The following is a 12047-nucleotide window of genomic DNA, read 5'->3' as shown; positions in this document are numbered from 1 at the left end:
TGCGCATTTCAGTTCAAAATATAAAGATTATGTCAGCGGAGCTATTAAAGTGTTGGCTAATAATAGAATCATTTTCATAATGCTAATAAGACAAATCTACAATTTTATTAAAATTCTAGAGTCTTCACCGTAGTAACATGTGTGTGCAGCTACATAGAGAAGACTCACTAAGCAAAGAAATACAAGGGCAAGAATGCGTTTGAGGAAGCATGATCACCAGTCAACCCAACTAGAGAACTAGAAGAGGCCATGGTGTAAACTCCACGTCTCAGAGAGAAGAAAGAAGACGTGGCCTCCAGCAGGAAAATCTGAAGCAGCGTCCTAAGTGGGAAGCATGAGACCAAACACAACTGAGTGTATGGAAATATAAAACCACTGCATATAGAAAACAGATACCAACAGGTTGGTTAGGAACAGAGCTGAGGAGGCTGCACGTCCCCCTCCCCCCAGAAGAGGTGGGTCTCAGGTAGGACTTCAGTGGGTGGAGGGCCCGCCTTGGTCTCCGGAGCTCAGCGGCCCCGGGTGAGAGCTGCCGCCCTGCCTCGTGGTGAGACCTTGAGCATGTGTGTGTCTTGGCCTGGCGTGCTCAGCCTCCGCGTCTGTAACACCTGCCTCCCGGGGCTGATTGCAGGGTGCCGAGTGGCACGTACTGAGTCACCTGCACTGCTCGCTGAACTGAAAAGACACTCTCTGGGAAAGAAGACAAGGGGGCTGCTGTGTTTAGCTGTGATGTGCAGCCAGAGGAAATTAAAACCGCGGACACTGGTGTCAGATGAGAGCTGGGTCCTTAGAACGCTCACAAACGTTCAGAAGCAAACCCGAATGGAAGACGGCTTACTATGTGACAAGAGTAGAGACGCACATGAGTGGGGGCAGGAATCGTCCTGAGATGCAGCTGAGATGCCCGGCTGTTTTGAAGCACTGTATGAAAACTGGACCTTTCCCTGCTTCACAGCATAGACTCTAGTGAGGTCCAGGGGGATTAAGGAGTTCAGCTTGAAATATGAAATCCTAAAAGAGCCAAATGGAAACAGGTGACTGTTTCTATAATTTCAAGTAGGAGAAGGGCTTTCTGAGCGTCACCCTAACAGTGGAAATCACTTAGGGAAAGGCTCTTATAAAACAAAGAAACTGCACTGCAGGAGAAAATCCTATACAGGAGGCCTCCGCAGGTGTGACGTACCAGGGGTCACCTTGGGGGGGCACACAGATAAGCCCTCCACTATAGTTATTGTAAATAAAATGTATTTATTCTAATTGTATTATAAAATCCTATCAGTATATCAAAACTTGGAATTCACTGGTGTGGATGCAAGGAGGAAGCCAAATTTGGCATGTCGTTTTTAAAAAGGAAGTCAATCTGAACAACAATCTTAGATGAAGGACATTACAGTTGGTTCTCAAATATGGTAAAATATGTAATATGGATCTTCTGTCAGAGAGTGATGATTGAGATGCGAACTGTGGATGAGATGTTCTAATTAAGGCTGCTTCTTTAAAGATTAATTTATAACTAGAATTTTATACAGTCCAATCAAAACAAGTTATTATGGGGGGAGGCATGCAAAATCTTTCGGAGGTTCATCTGAAAGATCACAGAAAGAGCACGGCTTCTGTGCAACCGAGATGCAATACGCTATAAGGCTGTGCATGGACTCCCATCCTCCTGGCAGATACTCAGCGCACCTGTCCTGCTGGCACTGGGCTGGGGGATCCAAATGTAGTGGTGACCCAGGGCAGGACTTGGGCTGATGGGCATTTGTGTAGAATCACCACTGTCACAAGTGCCATGGAGGACAGGACCATGTGCAAGGAGTGTAAAACAAGAAATCTGATAATTCTTGGTACATAGAGGACTTCATCTCTGACCTAAGAATACATAATTGATAAGAAAATGTATTCATGAATGAAGTGAAAAAAGCAGAAGAAATTGCTAGCCTGTAACATTTCTTGAGCGCTTAATATATACTAGGATTTTGCTGGTTCTCTACATTAATAATCTCAACAATCCAGTGAAATCGGTACTATCATTATTTATATTTTCACTCAAGGGAAATGGAGCCTGAGCTAGCAGGTGGCAGGCTGACCCAGGCTGCCCAAGCCAGAGTGTGTCCATCAGCCTTTTTTTTTTTTTAAAGACACCATCATTGAGAAATAATCAAAATTCAAAACCTTGGACATACTTAACACGTATATTTTTTTAATATTTTATTTATTTATTCATGAGAGACACAGAGAAAGAGAGAGAGGCAGAGACACAGGCAGAGGGAGAAGCAGGCCCCATGCAGGGAGCTGGACGTGGGACTCAATCCCAGGACTCCAGGATCATGCCCTGGGCCGAAGGCAGGTGCTCAACCGCTGAGCCACCCGGGCGTCCCTAATGTGTACAGTTTGATGGGTTTGTACATATGCACGCACCTGTGAGCCCATCAACACAATCAAGGTGATAGACGTAGCCAATCAAGCCAAACATTTCCTGGTATCTTTTTTTTTGTGATAAAAAGATGTCACTGACATAAGATCCAACCTCTTAAGTTTCTCAGTATGCAATACAGTGGTGCTAGATGCAGGAGCTATGTAGTATGGCAGAAACCTGGAACTTACTCATCTTGCATAACTGAATAGCTTTACACCAGTTGAGCATCTCCCCATTGTCTCGCCCGCCCAGACCTGGTAACCACCACTCCACTTTGCTTCTCAGGCGGCCGTGTTGGAATATCTCTGTAAGCGGAATCGTGTGGTCTTTGTTCTTCTGTGGACTTATGTCACTTAGTACGGTGTCCTCCAGATTCGGGCATGCTGTCACAAATGGCAGGATTTCCTTCCTTTTGTAAGCCTGGTATTCTATTGTATGTGTGTGCCACCTTCTCTTTACCCATCTGTCTGTGGACACTTGGGTGTTTTTGTACCTTAGCTATGGTAAGTGATGCCGCAGTGACCGTGGGAGTGCAGATGTGTCTTCGAGAACATGACTGAGCGTATACACCCAGAAGGGAGACTGCTGGATCACACGGCAGTTCCACTCCTGTGTGTGTGGAGCTTCTATGCTCTTTTCACAGCAGCTGTACCTTTATGTGTCCGCCAACAGTGCACAAGGGTTCCAATTTCTCCACATAATTGCCAACGTTTTGCTCTGTTTTGTTTTGTTTGCTTTATAATAGCCATCCTCACGGGCATGAGGTGGTATCTCATTGTGGTTTGGATTTGCATTTCCCTCTTGATGAGAGCCCTGGAGCATCTTTTCATGTGTCTGCTGGCCATGTGGATGTCTTCTTTGGAGAAACGTCTATTCAAGTCATTTGCCCATTTTTTTAATCTGCTCTTGGCAATGAAATTATGGCTATGACACCAAAAACAGAGTCGACAAAAGCAAAAGCAAACACGTGAGACTACATCAAACTAAAAGCCTTCTGCACAGCAAAGGAAGCCATCAACAGAAGGAAAAAGCCACCTACAGAACGGGAGAAGATATTTGCAAACCACATATCTGATTAATATCTAAGATGTTAAGAAGTCGTACAATTCAATCCAAAAAAAAACCCCCAAAACACACAGTAACTCAATTGAAAAATGGGCAAAGAACTTAAAAACATTTTTCCCTCTTAATCATTATGCTACAATGCCAGAAGAATTTCAGGATTACACACACACACACACACACACACACACACACATGTGCGTGCTAACGTTTGTTCACACACCGAAACATCTGGCCACATACATATCTAAATATTAGAAAGTTATAAATCAAGGTACTGGGGCAGCCCGGGTGGCTCAGCGGTTTAGCGCTGCCTTCAGCCCAGGGCCTGATCCTGGGGTCCTGGGATCGAGTCCCGGATTGGGCTCCCTGCATGGAGCCTGCTTCTCCCTCTGCCTGTGTCTCTGCCTCTCTCTCTTTCTCTGTGTCTCTCATTTCTAAATAAAAGCTTTAAAAAAATAAATCAAGGTACCAACTATTGTATAAAATATATTTTATCCTCCTACCTAGACAAATAGAACTTCATAACGAACTGGAAGGCCAGGTTAGAATCCAGAACTCTCAGCCTCCATGGGGTCCTGCCGTGGAGCCTGAGCAAGTGGGGAGAGGTAGCTGTGGCCAGGATCCGCATCTCCCACCCCTCTTCTGCCCCGTGGTCAGGCTCCACCCCACACCACAAGGGGTTCTCCGGCACACATGTGTAGACACCCCAGGCCCATCCACACCTGTCCCCTGCAAACGGCCACTCCCTTAGACACACCTTGGGCCTGTGCACACATTTTCGGTGGAAGGCCTAAGGGACTGTCAGGGGAGAGGTCCACATAGACACCTCTGGGCACAAGGTCCCATTGTGACCTCACATTATGGGGAGAGGCACAGCCAGAGGGCAGCAAGAGTGGGACCTTCGAGCATGGGGTCCAGGGCTGGGGCCTCTCTTGTCTGACACATAAAATGACTTAAAAATATATATGAATTTATATTTAATATTAATATAAATATTAAATATTTATATGTAAAATAAAAATATATTTAATGACCTAAATACATATATGTATTTATGTATGTATGTATATGTATTTGTAAGTCACTTACAAACTTTATATATATACATATATATATGAGTTATGAGGTAGCAATTGAGGTAAGTACTGTTATTCTCCCCATTTTGCATACGGGGAGCGATTACACAGGAACTTGCATGCCCCAGGACAGGGAGGTTGTAAAGAATACCTGTGACAGCCTCCCTCGCGGCCTCCCTCCTTGCTCCTCCTGCCCCCTGCCTCTCTTCCTTCCCTCCTTCCCGTCCTCCTCTCCACAAACGTTTGGAGGGCACCCCGTGGTGTGCCAGGCACCGCCTTTCCCCAAAGATTCAAGGGTGATGGGGACAGACTCTCTCTGCGGTATACAATGTAGTGAGGAGACGAGCATCGATCCCACACAAATACATGTCTAATTACAATCTGGGACGAGTGCACTGACAGATAAGCATGTGTTGATTTGTTGGTTGTCTTTGATTTCAGGTTTCCTGCTGAGACAGGGAGGAATGTAAATCTGTTTTTCTCTTAAAGCCAGGGGCCTTCCGTATTTGCGCAAACCTTCGAAGTGGATGCATTTCGTACAGCTAGCCAGAGCTGGGTAGGCTTCTGACACGTCTATAAGCTCATTAAGTCAACTCTACCACTTAACTCTTTACCAAGAGTTTCAGAGGCACACCTTCCTGCAGTGCTACGCAGCCAACTGCCCGCTTATTGAAGGTGGGGGTCTTACTCGGGACCTCCGTGCCAGGTTCCCATGGAAATGCAGAAGGGCGGGTGGAAGAGGGTCTGTGAGCTCCTACAAACCCATTTGCCTTCTGGATGTCCATGCACCACACACCAGAAGAGGCCAGAGGTGGTGGTTAATGCCCGGTATCTTGGTGCTGCTCCTCCGACTGCCCTACTCTAGATGATTTCTCGTAAGTGGACCCTCGCGGTGTGGGGGATGGACGGTGGTCATCTTAAAACTAGGCAGAGGCCCCGTCAGCGGAGAGCAGGAGGGTCCTCACTCTCACTCGACAGTTAACACCCTCCACAAGGATTTTGGCTGAGAAGACCTAAAATCATGTTATTTTTAAATAGCTTTTGTGTTGTGGGACAGGCTCCTAGGAGGAGGATCCACTTGTGCTGTGTGACATTGGTTCTGTGGATTTCGGATTGCCTGTTGATCTTACAGCTTTTTGCACACGGTTTTCATAGTTTCCAGTAACCAATAACTAAATCCTGACGAACTTTACCTTGGGAACGGAACCGTTGTATCTTTATCATACTTAAGCGTCAGTTAGACAAATATTACCCAAGCAGCAAAAGCAGCTTGTCTTCCCCCACTCCCTCGCCCTGGACTGAACATTCCAGCTTTTTAAAATTTTCATCTCCTGCAGAGGAAAATCTTATTCTTAAAACTGGTTTTACACACACACACACACACACACCTTCCTTTCTCAGGTCTGCTGCAGGGGCGCCAGTCTGTGGGCGCCCGTGGGAACTGGTACACCTTGCGGTGGCCTCCTTACCCCTCACTGGAGTGTCTTCTGCTGCCTGGTGGTCTCCCGGGGTGCACGAGGGACTGGCCTGGACGCGGTGAATGAGCCCCCGCCAGGATTGTCGTGTCCTGCCCCAGGATTTCCAGCTGGGATGCGTTTCCTCCAAGTCACTTACAAACTTCAAGGCAACTGTTGGTTTGTGGAGGTTTTTTTGTTTTGTTTTGTTTTTTGTTTGTTTTTTTTGCCTGGGGATTGACAGGATTTGGGAAAGCACCAAAGCCCCAGAATCCGAGCTCAGAAAAGAATGAGGACATGGCTAAGGAAGGGGGACTATCTTGTCTCCAAGGTCTCTTCTACCCTATGAGCCCGAGTGGGGTGTGAGTGCTGCAGAGGGAACCAGCTCAGTTCAGGCGCAGGCAGAGAAACCCAACGCTCATGAAGCTTCTGAAGCGTCCCAGGGCCTAACGCCCAACCCGCCACCACCACCACCTCTGCTCCTCCCTCTCTACCTCCACCTCATTATTACATTATCACTATTATGATGAAGCACTTTGTAAGCTCCCAGGCTTCGTTGCCACCCTAGATGTGTATAATCTCCTGCGATGCCTCCATTTACTCGTTTAAGGAATGAGGTTGTCACGGGTGCCCGTCGCAGTGCTACAGCTTCACACGGGCAGATGCTCCCCGCCCCAGGCCCTGCACCTGGAAGGCACTCAGTGAACGCTGCCGTCTCGGTTTGGGAAATCCCAGGTGCACTCTTTCCCATGTCACCTCAGAAATGACTTAACCTCTGTGTTTCAGGGTCCGTCTTTGGAAAAGGGGGAGATGTCCATTTTTCACAGCATGGAGTTAGCACAGGGATTACAGAGACCCTGCAGGCAGGGGCGCCTGGGGGCATCTGTCAGTGAAGCATCTGCCTTCATCCCGGGTCATGATCTCAGGGTCCTGGGATCGAGCCCCATGTTGGGCTCCCTGCTCCATGGGGAGCCTGCTTCCCTCTCCCTCTGCCCTTCCCCTTGTGCTCTCTTTCTCTCAGATAAATTAAAATGCTACCCGCAAAAATGCAGCACGGTCCCTCATGCCAAGGCCACAGTGTCACATAGTAGATGCTCAGAAAGTGTCTGTGGGGCATTGTATGGGCAGCTGATGCGCCGCCACGCCGAGCGGCAGGCCGGGGTAGAAGGTCTGAGATTGTAGGTACATAGTGTCGCCGTGGTGAATGGAGTCAGCAGATGTGAGGGCCACAGATAGCTGTGACTGTCCCCACTCACGGTGGGCGACTTCGCAGCCACACAGATGCTACTGTGCACACAGCCCAGCGACCCAGAGGGGGGGCTCTGCAACTGCAGGCCTCACTGTTCCTCAGGGGCCGCATCTGCGGCCGGAGCCCTGACACCATATGTGCGGCCGCCCCAGCACGTGTCGGGTGGCTGCTCGGGGCACAAGCGTCCCTGTGCTGCCAGCGTCACATCTGTAAGGAAGCCCAGTCGCCTCTCACAGAACTGGGCCAGCTGAACTCTAACCAGATTCAAGACACATAACTAGGGAAAGAAAAGCAGCCACGGCAAGTCAGCCCCAAGTTGCTCCCGTCCAGACAGCGGGCACTCGCAGCTTCCCGGCCCTGCTCCCTGGGTTTCAGAGAAAAACAGGCATCACGCCGTCTTCTCTGGGGTGTTCACCTGCTCCAAGGTCAGCGGTCTTTTTCTTTTTAACCTTTCACAATTTCAAACGTCTAGGAAAGTGCAGACACAGGAATAGTTGGAAGAATACACATGTGTTCTTTACCCAGATTCATCAGTTGTGTGGGGTTTTTTAAAAGATTTTATTTATTTATTCATGAGAATAAATACCCACACCCACACCCACACTGTCTCTGTCTCTGTCTGTCTCTGTCTCTCTCTCTCTCTCTCACACACACACACACACACACACACCTACTTTCTGAAACCACCAAGAGTCAGTGAGCACGTCCTGGCCCTCTACCCTTAGTCACCTTGTTACGCATGTCCTCAGACCCAGGATCTGCTCTCACAAACCCCACCACTGTGACCCACTTTAGTGTGTTCCACGCTGACAGCGCTTTCATCAAGTCCACCGTCCTGTTCCGATGTTGTCAGTCAGGGTCAGCACCTTTTACGTCCCAAAAGATGAAAGAATCAAAAAGATGAAAATCTCAGAGACTGAGTAGAGTCGTATGTATTTTAAAATCCTCACCTTTTGGAGTAAATTCTTGAGTGGGCACACGCGCGCACACACACGCACACACACAACTGTGCTTTAAGCCACCCACCTTGAGGTGCTCTAGGCTCTTTTGTGTTTGCACTGTCTTAGTGAAAACTCCCTACGAGCCCCGTGTCCACCGTGTAGGCCGGTGTCCCAGGTCCTAGAAAGGGAGGCTCAGGGAACGAGGGGCAGAGGCACGCAGAGCAGGCTCTGCCAAAGCCCGGTTCGTTCTCCAGCCGCCAGCTCTCCAGCCGTCCCTGGGCTGGGCTCAGGAGGTACTAGAGGGAATGCTGACCTCTGCCCCCACTTTGGCTTTGCTCTGCAGGAAAGATCTCAGACTTAGAGGGAGGAGGAACCTGGGTTCTACTAATCAGACGAGAGCAGACTACAGAACTCTGAGCCTCAGTGTCTTGAGCTGTGCAATGGGGGTGCTAGCGGAAGCCAAGCACATCTGTCCAGTGTCAGCACCGTGTCTGTCTGCGGAGGTGCTCAGTAAGTGGCAGCCAGCATGTCATGGGGGGAGAAGCAGGGAGGCACACAATTCTGACACAGTCCCCAGATGGCTGTAACAGTAGCTAGGGCCTCCAAGGATCCCCCCAAGAATGTCTCGAAAGGGAGGCCAACTCTCAGGGGCCATCAGAGGTGTCTTCAGAGGAGGCGTTTGACCCCAGAATGGGAAGGCAACTTTCCAAAAGACTGGAGGGAGTCTGGAGGCTGCAGGAGGGTGAGGAAAAGGGAAGGGGAAGCAGTCCATATTCCACCTGCAAAGCACAGGCCATCAAGAGGCTACAGCTTCCTCTGTGGGGCTAGCCCTAGAGCCAGAGGGCTGGGCCAGTGGAGGGGAGGCTGGAAGCCCCCACCGACATACTGCAACAATCGATTTGCACGGACCCCTCCCGATGCACGCTGACAGCACCTGCCCCACCTCCACCCCTGGGCCATTAGCAGGTGCAGGCTAGTAGAGGAGCCAGTGAGAACAGACCGGCCCAGCCCTCCCTTTATTAGGGACTTTACTTTACTTTATTTATTTATTACTTTATCAAAGTAACCAGGTACTTTTTTTGGACTATAAAATTAATAATGCTCATCATCGATGATTTTGAAAATATTTTTTAAGTCTTTTTTCGCATTTTCAATTAGGGAACTCTCACTCTGTAATGGCTTTGTTACCTGGCACATCAGAATAATTCAGAGGCTGGTTAGCTGGTATGAAGTCACTAGACACCACATGGACCCCCCCCTTCCACCTTCCCTCCTATGACCTGTCAGCACCTCCTATGACCTGCAGCTGCCCTGCAAGGTCCCAGCACCCCTTCTCACCCAGGGGGAAAGCCTCCTGTGGCGGCAGGCTACCCAGTGGTTTTCCTACAGGCGATCCATTTTGAAAGTTATGGATTTTGCTGAATGTAAAACCCCTATCTTGGAAATAAGACCCCATCCGCTGTGATTCTCAGGCAGAAGCTGGCAGCAGTGTCACCAGGAGCATCTCGTACCCTCTCGCATCCCCCTCTGGAGCATTGGGGTGGGGGTGCTGGGCCTGTGTTTGGGCCTTCAGCTCCCCAGGTGGCGGTGGTTCCAATCCTCTCCATCAGAGGGTGTTTGTTTACTGGCTTCACGCTGAGCAGGAAGGGACCCCAGAGGGAGCTGGTTATGCCAAAGCCCCAAGCTGGAGCCCCCTCATTAAAGCTCCACTCACCCAGTTGTGCCTCTAAATGGCACAGTGCCCTGGAGCTTTTAAAACACAGTTTACTCCCAAAAGTAAGCACTTGTGTCTTCTCTTCCAGGAACAGATCCGCCAAGTGAAGCTCAGCTCTCGTCTCTGGCCTCAGTGTGGCCCTGACAGCCATCAGGGAAAACAGCACGAAGCAGAGATCTGATTCATCCAGGTTACCCGTCCTGTTAACTTTGTCTTTTTTTAAAAAATATTTCTTCTGGTCTAAAAAATATTATCTTACACAAATGCTGGCAAAAGTGTTGTGTTTCACTTCACAAAGGGCTTCTAAGAGTTCTTTTTTTTTTAATTTTTTTTTAAATTTTTATTTATTTTATGATAGTCACAGAGAGAGAGAGAGAGAGGCAGAGACACAGGCAGAGGGAGAAGCAGGCTCCATGCACCGGGAGCCTGACGTGGGATTCGATCCCGGGTCTCCAGGATCGCGCCCTGGGCCAAAGGCAGGCGCTAAACCGCTGTGCCACCCAGGGATCCCACTTCTAAGAGTTCTTAAGAGCTGAGGGTAGCTTCCCCTAAAGCACTGGAAATGTGATTCAGCTTATATCTGGGTTTTATAGAAAATTTGGAAGAAGGTAGATGATGCAAGAGATAGGTGCATCTGCCACAGGTGTGGCCCGAGGGTCCCGGACACCCCACCCGAGTCGGTTCGGGGCAGGGGTGCAAATAACAAGCCTGGGGCCCTCCTGGTGGCTCCGCCCCATGTGTTTCCCCACCCCAGCCTTTAGCCCCAAATCTCAAACACGGCCAGGCCTTGCTGGTGTGCAGGCACCTCTCCCTGTTCCTTTCTCCTGACTTCGTGAAAAATCGGGATACAAATCAACCCATTCTTGAGAGAAGCACCTGACTATGTCCTCAAGGGGAGTTAGAAGGAAAGCCATCATTCCTTCCCTGCCTTTGTGTTTTTATCATGTTTGTTCTGTGTGGTTTGTGGAACAGCAAACTATTCAATCCAGCTTGAAAACACACCCACACCCACACCCACACCCACACCCACACCCCAGGGAAGTGTGTTGGAAGGACCCAGGAAGCCCTGCCAAGGGCAGGAAACACAGCCTTGTCTCAAGGGGCTGACACCATTGGCTGCAAGGACAGAGGGGTGGCTCACACTCCTTGTCTCTCTGGGGCTCCTGGGTCCCTAACCTTCTCCTCATTTCTGCTTCTTTCTCTCTGCTTCTGTCCCTGTAGCTCCTCAGGCCAAATACCTGGCGGAAGCTTCCAGAATCTCTGAGTCGCAATATCTAAGTTTATCGTAGGGACAATCTGGTTCAGCGTGAGTCCCATTAGCTCAGTGGGGGCAGGGTCCACCAAGGTCCTGGGACTGGCCCCCCAGCATGCATCCCCCCCACGTCACTTCACCCCAGCTCTGTCATTCATAGATGTGCACACATTTCTCTACCTCTGACTTCTCAGTCCACACGGCAAGCGTTCCTGGAACACTCTGCTCTTTCTACCTCTCTGGCACCATCAATCGCTCCTTCTTCCAGCCACAGAATCCCTGATTGCCTTCTGGAAATACCCCTCATCCAACACCGTGCAGGTTCAGGTGAGGCTGTCACGTCCCACTCTGCCACCTGTCTGGGCAGTGGGTCACTGTGATTCAAGGTCAGAGGAGGAGCATGTGACCCAAGCAGCAGGGCCAAGGAGCTGGGCCTGAAGCTGCCCATGGTCATCTTGGTTTGCCCCAAAATGAAGCCAGCACAGACAAAAGGCAGAGCCAAGAAACAAACCAATGATGGACAACGTGGTTTGAGCAACTCAATCTGGACACATCTGAAGTACGTGTCTCTCCCCACCCCCCACCCCTGCAAAACAACCTGTTTTTTGCTTAAGCCAATGTGAGTTGTACTGAAGTTACTTTTCCCAGGAATGACCCTGGCTGGGCAGAGGGTGGACCCGTAAGACCCTCCTGAGGTCTGAATCACTTGCAGAATTGCAACTCAGTGACTTCCTAATTTCTGAAAGCGCTCTGGATGGCGGACATTCTCGAACACAAGTCTCCGGTGTGGGCTCTGCTCTGAGAATACTGGCATCTGCAGCTCTTTTCAAGACCCAGACTTCAGGATTATATAAATACGTTACCCGTGGGAATGAGAGTT

The 12047-nt window shown here is 49.5% G+C and overlaps 1 long non-coding RNA gene across 4 annotated transcripts; it reads left to right on the top strand.

Annotated features, from left to right (window-relative positions):
* The first annotated feature begins 5012 nt into the window (after positions 1-5012).
* LOC140618777 (uncharacterized) lies at positions 5013-10179 on the top strand. Of its 4 annotated transcripts, XR_012018847.1 has the most exons (4): positions 5013-5432; positions 5959-6191; positions 8545-8711; positions 10004-10179. It is a non-coding gene; the product is annotated as an uncharacterized lncRNA (long non-coding RNA). The 4 variants fall into 4 exon arrangements; XR_012018841.1 differs by lacking the exon at positions 5959-6191 and having other exon boundaries at positions 5083-5432; XR_012018842.1 differs by lacking the exons at positions 5013-5432; positions 5959-6191 and adding an exon at positions 6325-6746.
* Positions 10180-12047: the final 1868 nt, after the last annotated feature.

Source organism: Canis lupus, chromosome 2 (assembly GCF_048164855.1).
Source record: "Canis lupus baileyi chromosome 2, mCanLup2.hap1, whole genome shotgun sequence".
NCBI classification, from domain to species: Eukaryota; Metazoa; Chordata; class Mammalia; order Carnivora; family Canidae; genus Canis; species Canis lupus.
The sequence above is the reverse complement of the archived record's forward strand: the minus strand, read 5'-3'. Positions and strand labels throughout refer to the sequence as shown.